The sequence below is a fragment of the Arachis ipaensis genome, chromosome B8 (assembly GCF_059453495.1).
Source record: "Arachis ipaensis isolate K30076 ecotype BB chromosome B8, ASM5945349v1, whole genome shotgun sequence".
Classification (NCBI taxonomy): domain Eukaryota; kingdom Viridiplantae; phylum Streptophyta; class Magnoliopsida; order Fabales; family Fabaceae; genus Arachis; species Arachis ipaensis.
In genome coordinates, this window is record NC_142443.1 from 127,745,842 (window position 1) to 127,757,928 (window position 12,087).

A 12,087-nucleotide genomic window follows, 5' to 3' on the forward strand; every position below is an offset into this window, starting at 1 on the left:
TGAGTTTGTGTGTTTTTCTATAATTTCAGGTATTTTCTGACTGAAATTGAGAGACTTGAGCAAAAATCAGATTCAGAGGTTGAAGAAGGACTGCTGATGCTGTTGGATTCTGACCTCCCTACACTCAAAGTAGATTTTCTGGAGCTACAGAACTCGAAATGGCGCGCTTCCAATTGCGTTGGAAAGTAGACATCCAGGGCTTTCCAGCAATATATAATAGTCCATACTTTGCCCAAGTTTAAACGACGCAAACTGGCGTTCAACGCCAGTTCTCTGCCCAATTCTGGCGTCCAGCGCCAGAAACAAGTTGCAAAGTGGAGTTCAACGCCCAAACTGGCACCAAAACTGGCGTTCAACTCCAGGAATGACCTCTACACGTGTAACACTCAAGCTCAGCCCAAGCACACACCAAGTGGGCCCCGAAAGTGGATTTACGCATCAATTACTTACTTCTGTAAATCCTAGTAGCTAGTTTATTATAAATAGGACATTTTACTATTGTATTAGAGATCTTTTGAATCATCTTTGGACGCCTGGTTCTTAGATCAGAGGGGCTGGCCATTCGGCCATGCCTGGACCTTTCACTTATGTATTTTCAACGGTAGAGTTTCTGCACTCCATAGATTAAGGTGTGGAGCTCTGCTGTTCCTCAAAGATTAATGCAAAGTACTACTGTTTTCTATTCAATTCATCTTATTTTGCTTCTAAGATATTCATTCGCACTTCAACCTGAATGTGATGAACGTGACAATCATCATCATTCCCTATGAACGCGTGCCTGACAACCACTTCCGTTCTACTTTAGATTGAATGAGTATCTCTTAGATCTCTTAATCAGAATCTTCGTGGTATAAGCTAGATTGATGGCGGCATTCATGAGAGTCCGGAAAGTCTAAACCTTGTCCGTGGTATTCCGAGTAGGACTCTGGGATTGAATGACTGTGACGAACTCCAAACTCGCGAGTGCTGGGCGTAGTGACAGACGCAAAAGGATAGTAAATCCTATTCCAGTACGATCGAGAACCTCCAAGATGATTAGCCATGCAGTGACAACGCATCGTACCATTTTCACAGAGAGGAATAGGATGCAACCAACGACAAGGGTGATGCCTCCAAACGATTAGCCGTGCTGTGACAGAGCATTTGGACCATTTTCCCGAGAGAGATCGAAAGTAGCCATTGGCACCGGTGACATCCTTACATAAAGCCAGCCATAGAAAGGAGTAAGATTGATTGGATGAAGACAGCAGGAAAGCAGAGGTTCAGAGGAACGAATGCATCTCCATACGCTTATCTGAAATTCTCACCAATGATTTACATAAGTATTTCTATCCTTATTTTAGTATTAATTTCGAAAACCCCATTACTATTTTATATCTGCCTAACTGAGATTTACAAGGTGACTATAACTTGCTTCATACCAACAATCTCCGTGGGATTCGACCCTTACTCACGTAAGGTATTACTTGGACGACCCAGTACACTTGCTGGTTAGTTGTGCGAAGTTGTGAACCATGGTATTGGCATCATGTTTTTGGCGCCATTGCCAGGGAAAGAAAGAGCAATGAATTTTACATAATCAAAGTGTAATCACAATTTCGTGCACCAAGTTTTTAGCGCCGTTACCGGGGATTGTTCGAGTTTGGACAACTGACGGTTCATCCTGTTGCTCAGATTAGGTAATTTTCTTTTCGTTTTCTTTTCAAAAAGTTTTCAAAAATTTTCAAAAAAAAAATTTCTTTCAAAAATTTCTCCTTTGTTTTCGAAAAAAATAAATAAAAATGTTTTCAAAAAAAAATGTTTTCAAAAATATATTTTTCTTCAGAATTTTTAAGAATGAATTCTAGTATTTCATGAAGCATGTTGAAGCCTGGCTGGCTGTAAAGCCATGTCTCAATTCTTTTGGACTCAAGAGAAGAGCTTATTTATCTTTCTTAGCAAATTGGCTGCTGAACGTAAAGTTCTGCTAAAGCTTGACTGGCTATTAAGCCATGTCTAACCCTCAGATTGGAGCTTTAGACTAACATGGCAAGATTCCTGGAATTCATATTAAAAATTTTGGAATCCTTATTTTTGTTTTTCAATTAATTTTCGAAAAAAAAGACAAAAAAATTAGAAAATCATAAAAATCAAAAATATTTTTTGTGTTTTTTGTTTGAGTCTTGAGTCATGTTATAAGTTTGGTGTCAATTGCATACTCATCTTGCATTTTTCAAAAATTTTCATGCATTCATAGTGTTCTTCATGATCTTCAAGTTGTTCTTGGTAAGTCTTCTTGTTTGATCTTGATGTTTTCTTGTTTTGTGTTGTATGGTGTTTTTCATATGCATTCTTGAATTCTTAGTGCCTAAGCATTAAAGATTTCTAAGTTTGGTGTCCTGCATGTTTTCTTTGCATTAAAAATTTTTCAAAAATGTGTTCTTGATGTTCATCATGATCTTCATAGTGTTCTTGGTGTTCATCTTGACATTCATAGCATTCTTGCATGCATTCATTGTTTTGATCCATAACTTTCATGCATTGCATCATTTGTCTTGTTTTTCTCTCTCATCATAAAAATTCAAAAATAAAAAAAATATCTTTCCCTTTTTCTCTCTTAAAATTTCGAAAATTAGATTTGACTTTTTCAAAATTTTTTAAAATCTAGTTGTTTTTATGAGTCAAATCAAATTTTCAATTTAAAAATCTTATCTTTTTCAAAATCTTTTTCAAAAATCAAATCTTTTTCATTTTTCTTAGTTATTTTCGAAAATTATAAAAATATTTTTCAAAAATCTTTTTCTTAATTTTATATCATAATTTTCGAAAATAACATCATCAATTAATGTTTTGATTCAAAAATTTCAAGTTTGTTACTTACTTGTTAAGAAAGATTCAAACTTTAAGTTCTAGAATCATATCTTGTGATTTCTTGTGAATCAAGTCATTAATTGAGATTTTAAAAATCAAATCTTTTTCAAAAACTAATTTCTATCATATCTTTTCAAAAATATCTTCTTATCTTATCTTTTTCAAAAATTTGATTTCAAAATATCTTTTCTAACTTCCTAACTTCTTATCTTTTCAAAATTTGTTTCAACTAACTAACTAACTTTTTGTTTGTTTTCTTATCTTTTTCAAAACTACCTAACTAACTCTCTCTCTCTAATTTTCGAAAATATCTTCCCTCTTTTTCAAAAAATTCTTTTTAATTAACTAATTATTTTAATTTTTGATCTTTTATTTTCGAAAAATTACTAACCTTTTTCAAAAACTATTTTCGAAAATCACTAACTCTTTTTCAAAAATTATTTTCGAAAATCCTCTCCCTCTCTCATCTTATTCTATTCATCTACTAACATCTCTTCCTCACATCACTCACCAAATTCGAACCCCCGCTTCTATCTGTGTTCGAATTTTTCTTCTTCTCTTCTTCTACTAACAATAAGGAACCTCTTTACTGTGACATAGAGGATTCCTCTTCTTTTCTTTTTCTCTTCTCTTTCTTATGAGCAGGGACAAAGAAAAAGGCATTCTTGTTGAAGCTAATCCAGAACCTGAAAGGACTCTGAAGAGGAAACTAAGAGAAGCTAAATTACAACAATCCAGAGACAACCTTATTGAAAATTTCGAACAAGTAAAGGAGATGGCAGCCGAACCCAACAACAATAATGCAAGGAGGATGCTTGGTGACTTTACTGCACCTAATTCCAATTTACATGGAAGAAGCATCTCCATTCCTGCCATTGGAGCAAACAATTTTGAGCTGAAACCTCAGCTAGTTTCTCTGATGCAGCAGAACTGCAAGTTTCATGGACTTCCATCTGAAGATCCTTTTCAGTTCTTAACTGAATTCTTGCAGATCTGTGATACTGTTAAGACTAATGGAGTAGATCCTGAAGTCTACAGGCTCATGCTTTTCCCTTTTGCTGTAAGAGACAGAGCTAGAGTGTGGTTGGACTCTCAACCCAAAGACAGCCTGAACTCTTGGGATAAGCTGGTCACGACTTTCTTAGCCAAGTTCTTTCCTCCTCAAAAGCTGAGCAAGCTTAGAGTGGATGTTCAGACCTTTAGACAGAAAGAAGGTGAATCCCTCTATGAAGCTTGGGAAAGATACAAACAGTTGACCAAAAAGTGTCCTTCTGACATGCTTTCAGAATGGACCATCCTGGATATATTCTATGATGGTCTGTCTGAGTTATCAAAGATGTCATTGGATACCTCTGTAGGTGGATCCATTCACCTAAAGAAAACGCCTGCAGAAGCTCAAGAACTCATTGACATGGTTGCTAATAACCAGTTCATGTACACTTCTGAGAGGAATCCTGGAATAATGGGACGCCTATGAAAAAGGCAGTTCTTGAAATTGATACTTTAAATGCCATATTGGCTCAGAATAAAATATTGACTCAGCAAGTCAATATAATTTCCCAGAGTCTGAATGGAATGCAAGCTGCATCCAACAGTACTCAAGAGGCATCTTCTGAAGAAGAAGAAGCTTATGATCCTGAGAACCCTGCAATAGCAGAGGTGAATTACTTAGGTGAACCTTATGGAAACACCTATAACTCATCATGGAGAAATCATCCAAATTTCTCATGGAAGGATCAAAAGCCTCAACAAGGCTTTAATAATGGTGGAAGAAACAGGTTTAGCAATAGCAAGCCTTTTCCATCATCCACTCAGCAACAGACAGAGAATTCTGAGCAGAATCCATCTAGTATAGCAAACTTAGTCTCTGATCTATCTAAGGCCACTGTGAGTTTCATGAATGTAAGGAGAGTGTAAGGCCATTGACATAACCAAAATGGCCAAACCCAAAGAGGGAGAGGAGGACGTGAATCCCAAGGGGGAAGACCTCCTGGGACGTCCAGTGATCAATAAGGAGTTTTCCTCTGAGGAACCAAAGGAATCTGAGGCTCATCTAGAGACCATAGAGATTCCATTGAACCTCCTTATGCCCTTCATGAGCTCTGATGAGTATTCCTCTTATGAAGAGAATGAGGATGTCACTAAAGAGCAAGCTGCCAAGTTCCTTGGTGCAATCATGAAGCTAAATGCCAAATTATTTGGTATTGACACTTGGGAAGATGAACCTCCCTTGTTCACCAATGAACTAAGTGATCTGGATCAACTGACATTGCCTCAGAAGAGACAGGATCCTGGAAAGTTCATAATACCTTGTACCATAGGCACCATGATCTTTAAGGCTCTGTGTGATCTTGGTTCAGGGATAAACCTCATGCCTCTCTCTGTAATAGAGAAACTGGGAATCTATGGGGTGCAAGCTGCTAAAATCTCATTAGAGATGGCAGACAATTCAAGAAAACAGGCTTATGGACAAGTAGAGGACGTGTTAGTAAAGGTTGAAGGCCTTTACATCCCTGCTGATTTCATAGTCCTAGACACTGGAAAGGAAGAGGATGAATCCATCATCCTAGGAAGGCCTTTCCTAGCCACAGAAAGAGCTGTGATTGATGTGGACAGAGGAGAATTGATCCTTCAATTAAATAAGGACAACATTGTGTTTGCAACTCAAGGATCTCTCTCTGCATCCATGGAGAGGAAGCAGAAAAAGCTTCTCTCAAAGCAGAGTCAAACAAAGCCCCTACAGTCAAACTCTAAGTTTGGTGTTGGGAGGCCACAACCAAACTCTAAGTTTGGTGTTGAACTCCCATATCCAAACTCTAAGTTTGGTGTTGGCGAGTCTCAACAAAGCTCTGCACATCTGTGAGGCTCCATGAGAGCCCACTGTCAAGCTATTGACATTAAAGAAGCGCTTGTTGGGAGGCAACCCAATTTTTATTTATCTAACTATATTTTTCTTAGTTATATGTCTTTATAGGTTCATGATCATGTGGAGTCACAAAATAAATATAAAAATTGAAAACGGAATCAAAAACAGCAGAAGAAAAATCACACCCTGGAGGAAGCATCTGCCTGGCATTCAACGCCAGAACAGAGCATGGTTCTGGCGCTGAACGCCCAAAATGGGCAGTATCTGGGCGCTGAACGCCCAAAATGGGCATCATCTAGGCGCTGAACGCCAGAATTGCACCCTGGAGAGGAGCTGGCGCTGAACGCCTAGAACAAGCATGGTTTTGGCGTTCAACGCTAGAAATGGGCAACAAATAGGCGTTGAACGCCCAAAATGGGCACCAACCTGGCGCTGAACGCCCAGAGTTGTGTGCAAGGGCATTTTACATGCCTAATTTGGTGCAAGATTGTAAATCCTTGAACACCTCAGGATCTGTGGACCCCACAGGATCACCTCAGGATCTATGGACCCCACAGGATCCCCACCTACCTCCACTCACTTCTTCTCACCCCTCCTTCACAAAATCCCATAAACACTCTTCCCCAAAACCCTTCACCAATCACCTCAATCTCTCTTCCCCATCACCTCCTCACCACTCACATCCATCCACTCTTCCCCATAAACCTACCTCATAAACTCCACCTACCTTCAAAATTCAAAATCAATTTCCCACCCAAACCCACCCTAAATGGCCGAACCTTCACCCACCTCCCATCCCTATATATAACCCTCCATTCTTCCTCATTTTCATACAACACAACCTTCTCTTCTCTTCTTGGCCAAAACACAACCCCTTCTCCCTCTCCTCCATTTCTTCTTCTTCTTCATCTAATTCTTTCTTTTCTTGCTCGAGGGCGAGCAATATTTTAAGTTTGGTCTGGTAAAAGCATAAGCTTTTTGTTTTTCCATTACCATTGATGGCACCTAAGACCGGAGAATCCTCTAGAAAAGGGAAAGGGAAGACAAAAGCTTCCACCTCCGAGTCATGGGAGATGGAAAGGTTCATCTCCAAAGCCCATCAAGACCACTTCTATGATGTTGTGGCCAAGAAGAAGGTGATCCCCGAGGTCCCTTTCAAGCAAGAGAGCCCATTCATGGATCTCAAGAGGCGCAGGAAGCTCATCACCATGAGATCCCGGAGATGCCTCAAATGCATTTTCCTCCACAAAACTATTGGGAGCAAATCAACACCTCCCTAGGAGAATTGAGTTCCAATATGGAACAACTAAGGGTGGAACATCAAGAGCACTCCATCATCCTTCATGAAATAAGAGAAGATCAAAAAGCAATGAGGGAGGAGCAACAAAGACAAGGAAGAGACATAGAAGAGCTCAAGGACATCATTGGTTCCTCAAGAAGGAAACGCCACCATCACTAAGGTGGATTCATTCCTTGTTCTTACTTTCTCTGTTTTTCGTTTTCTATGTTAAGTGCTTATCTATGTTTGTGTCTTCATTACATGATCATTAGTAGTTAGTAACTATGTCTTAAAGTTATGAATGTCCTATGAATCCATCACCTTTCTTAAATGAAAAATGTTTTAATTCAAAAGAACAAGAAGTACATGAGTTTTGAATTTATCCTTGAACTTAGCTTAATTATATTGACGTGGTGACAATGCTTCTTGTTTTCTGAATGTATGCTTGAACAGTGCATATGTCTTTTGAAGTTGTTGTTTAAGAATGTTAAATATGTTGGCTCTTGAAAGAATAATGACTAGGAGACATGTTATTTGATAATCTGAAAAATCATAAAAATGATTCTTGAAGCAAGAAAAAGCAGCAAAGAACAAAGCTTGCAGAAAAAAAAATAGGCGAAAAAAAAATATATATATAGAAAGAAAAGAAAAAGCAAGCAGAAAAAGCCAAAAGCTCTTAAAACCAAGAGGCAAGAGCAAAAAACCAATAACCCTTAAAACCAAAAGGTAAGGGCAAATAAAAAGGATCCCAAGGCTTTGAGCATCAGTGGATAGGAGGGCCTAAAGGAATAAAATCCTGGTCTAAGCGGCTAAACCAAGCTGTCCCTAACCATGTGCTTGTGGCGTGTAGGTGTCAAGTGAAAACTTGAGACTGAGCGGTTAAAGTCAAGGTCCAAAGCAAAAAAAGAGTGTGCTTAAGAACCCTGAACACCTCTAATTGGGGACTTTAGCAAAGCTGAGTCACAATCTGAAAAGGTTCATCCAATTATGAGTCTGTGGCATTTATGTATCCGGTGGTAATACTGGAAAACAAAGTGCTTAGGGCCACGGCCAAGACTCATAAAATAGCTGTGTTCAAGAATCATCATACTGAACTAGGAGAATCAATAACACTATCTGAACTCTGAGTTCCTATAGATGCCAATCATTCTGAACCTCAATGGATAAAGTGAGATGCCAACACTATTCAAGAGGCAAAAAGCTATAAGTCCCGCTCATTTGATTGGAGCTATGTTTCATTGACAGTTTGGAATTTATAGTATATTCTCTTCTTTTTATCCTACTTGATTTTCAGTTGCTTGGGGACAAGCAACAATTTAAGTTTGGTGTTGTGATGAGCGGATAATTTATACGCTTTTTGGCATTGTTTTTAGTATGGTTTTAGTAGGATCTAGTTACTTTTAGGGATGTTTTCATTAGTTTTTATGTTAAATTCACATTTCTGGACTTTACTATGAGTTTGTGTGTTTTTCTGTAATTTCAGGTATTTTCTGACTGAAATTGAGGGACTTGAGCAAAAATCAGATTCAGAGGTTGAAGAAGGACTGCTGATACTGTTGGATTCTGACCTCCCTGCACTCAAAGTAGATTTTCTGGAGCTACAGAACTCGAAATGGCGCGCTTCCAATTGCGTTGGAAAGTAGACATCCAGGGCTTTCCAGAAATGTATAATAGTCCATACTTTGCCCAAGTTTAGATGACGCAAACTGGCGTTCAACGCCAGTTCTCTGCCCAATTCTGGCATCCAGCGCCAGAAACAAGTTGCAAAGTGGAGTTCAACGCCCAAACTGGCACCAAAACTAGCGTTCAACTCCAGGAATGACCTCTACACGTGTAACACTCAAGCTTAGCTCAAGCACACACCAAGTGGGCCCCGAAAGTGGATTTATGCATCAATTACTTACTTCTGTAAACCCTAGTAGCTAGTTTATTATAAATAGGACATTTTACTATTGTATTAGAGATCTTTTGAATCATCTTTGGACGCCTGGTTCTTAGATCAGAGGGGCTGGCCATTCGGCCATGCCTGGACCTTTCACTTATGTATTTTCAACGGTAGAGTTTCTGCACTCCATAGATTAAGGTGTGGAGCTCTGCTGTTCCTCAAAGATTAATGCAAAGTACTACTGTTTTCTATTCAATTCATCTTATTTCGCTTCTAAGATATTCATTCGCACTTCAACCTGAATGTGATGAACGTGACAATCATCATCATTCCCTATGAACGCGTGCCTGACAACCACTTCCGTTCTACTTTAGATTGAATGAGTATCTCTTAGATCTCTTAATTAGAATCTTCGTGGTATAAGCTAGATTGATGGCGGCATTCATGAGAGTCTGGAAAGTCTAAACCTTGTCCGTGGTATTTCGAGTAGGACTCTGGGATTGAATGACTGTGACGAACTCCAAACTCGCGAGTGCTGGGCGTAGTGACAGACGCAAAAGGATAGTAAATCCTATTCCAGTACGATCGAGAACCTCCAAGATGATTAGCCATGCAGTGACAGCGCATCGGACCATTTTCACAGAGAGGAATAGGATGCAACCAACGACAAGGGTGATGCCTCCAGACGATTAGCCGTGCTGTGACAGAGCATTTGGACCATTTTTCCGAGAGAGATCGAAAGTAGCCATTGGCACCGGTGACATCCTTACATAAAGCCAGCCATAGAAAGGAGTAAGATTGATTGGATGAAGACAGCAGGAAAGCAGAGGTTCAGAGGAACGAATGCATCTCCATACGCTTATCTGAAATTCTCACCAATGATTTACATAAGTATTTCTATCCTTATTTTAGTATTAATTTCGAAAACCCCATTACTATTTTATATCTGCCTGATTGAGATTTACAAGGTGACTATAGCTTGCTTCATACCAACAATCTCCGTGGGATTCGACTCTTACTCACGTAAGGTATTACTTGGACGACCCAGTGCACTTGCTGGTTAGTTGTGCGAAGTTGTGAACCATGGTATTGGCATCATGTTTTTGGCGCCATTGCCAGGGAAAGAAAGAGCAATGAATTTTACATAATCAAAGTGTAATCACAATTTTGTGCACGAATATGCCAGCTCTGTAACGTGTTCGGAAACCATCAGTCTCCACCTCGACCATTCTTAGACATCAGAAAATCAATGTCGAGTGCGGGTAGTGGGGGATGATGTACTCCACCAAGCTGTGGTAGCACCCTATCCACCTGATGCCACTCTATCATAGTAAAATAGATCAATGCCGTCATAGCCCTCCATAGTATCGTATGTCGGGGATCCAGTATCTCGGGATGAACGACCTAAAAACATGTGGTCCACTATATGGCATCCACACGAACTGGTAAAGATCAGACCAATGGGTATTGCACGTCAATTTACATCCAGTAAGTATGTTAAAAAAACTTTACATTGAATTCTTGAAAGCTAAACCACTCACACCCGCAATCTGGAGTAAATCTATCCTGAGCCTCCACTGCACGACTCTCGGCCCCTTCTCGCTCAATGTTGGCTGAAAACCAGACCACCTGACACCCAATACATGTTATAAATAACGACAATAATATTTAATATAAATTACTAAATATAACAACTATAAACCATTAAGTACCTCATCGCCAACGGCCAATGAAAGGCGTTAAACCCATCAGGCCTGAAACCCAGGAACTGCAGAAGATCTATGACTGGAAAAGCTGTAATAGAACGGCCAACTTAACCACGTTCCTGTTGGACATACGGCATAAGCACCAGTATAACCACGATAGAGCAGCGGATCCCCAACTATATCTACCCATGTCCTCTAATAATCTTGCTACGTACGGTGGCTACCTAATATGCATGTGTGTACCGGACTTGTCACCGAAGAACTGCGTTGATAGTAGCATCATGATGTACGCTCTCGTGTACCTCCTGACTGTCTCCTCATCCACGTCCTGGGGAAGGTCACTGAATGTCTCCTTCATCCAAGTGCACTTCACAGTGAACTTGTCGATGCAGTCTGCAGAGACAACACACCCAATAACTCCACAAACCAATCCCATGCAGGTTAGCCACTGTCAATGTACTGCTTGAAGTCTGTCAGATATCCACTAACATACTCTCCGTCTATGGAGAGGTCTAACTGGTATGCCACATCCTGTAGTGTAATCGTGCACTCCCCAAATGGCATATGGAAGGTATGGGTCTCAGGATGCCATCGCTCAACAAAAGCACTGACCAACCGCTCATCCAACCTAAACTAGTGGTCGTTGAGCCTCGCTAAATGGGCTAAGCCGGCCATCTGTAGATACAGCATGATCCTTTCGTCTAAGGGCATACCATGCTACTTTCTCATTCTAGTGATACAACGGTGGGCTGCATGACGATGAAAAAGTTTTCTAAGAACCATAATAATTTAGAAAACAAAAATCACCTAAAATTGAGACTTCTAATAAAAGCATACTTTAATGTAAACTATATTGCAGACCTAGACATAGATAATGTAACATTTAAGAATTAAATTAAATTAAACTTAATTATCCTAAATTAAATTAAATTCTAATATAACATACTTAATCTAATATTTAAGACGTAAATTAAAAAATTAAACTATAACTAAACTTGTAGCGCCTTGTTAATCTAACATTTAGGAATTAAATTAAATTTAAATAAATTAAATCAAATTGATTCCTTCATAACCTTCTACTACCTAGTTAATCTAACACTTGAAACCCAAATTAAATTAAATTAAACTCTGACAAAACTTCTACCCTAGCTAAACTTCTAACATTTAAAAATTACAAATTCTAACCGAACCTCATATCACTACTCTAACTAACACTTATTTATCACTCCTCCAACTTGTATTTGTAGTCTTCAATGTTCTAACAAACTACTAAATCACTACTCAAGCTACCATTTGAAGTTTAAAAATTCTAATAATGCGTACAATCAAATTCTAATCGAATTAATATTATTAACAATTCTTTATTTCTTAACGAAATTAAATTTCATTAACTAACCTCTTCATGGATGCTACCAGCAATGTGGGTGACTTCATCCAATCAATAGATACGATTCAGATCGTCTTTTATTTTCACAGTTTGAATCTTGTGATTTTTTCCCTA

The 12,087-nt window shown here is 38.9% G+C and overlaps 1 non-coding gene across 1 annotated transcript; it reads right to left on the bottom strand.

Annotated features, from left to right (window-relative positions):
* Nucleotides 1–4,024: 4,024 nt before the first annotated feature.
* LOC148549803 (small nucleolar RNA R71) lies at nt 4,025–4,132 on the bottom strand. The gene has a single exon (XR_015897670.1). It is a non-coding gene; the product is annotated as a small nucleolar RNA R71 (small nucleolar RNA).
* Between the last annotated feature and the right edge of the window lie 7,955 nt (nt 4,133–12,087).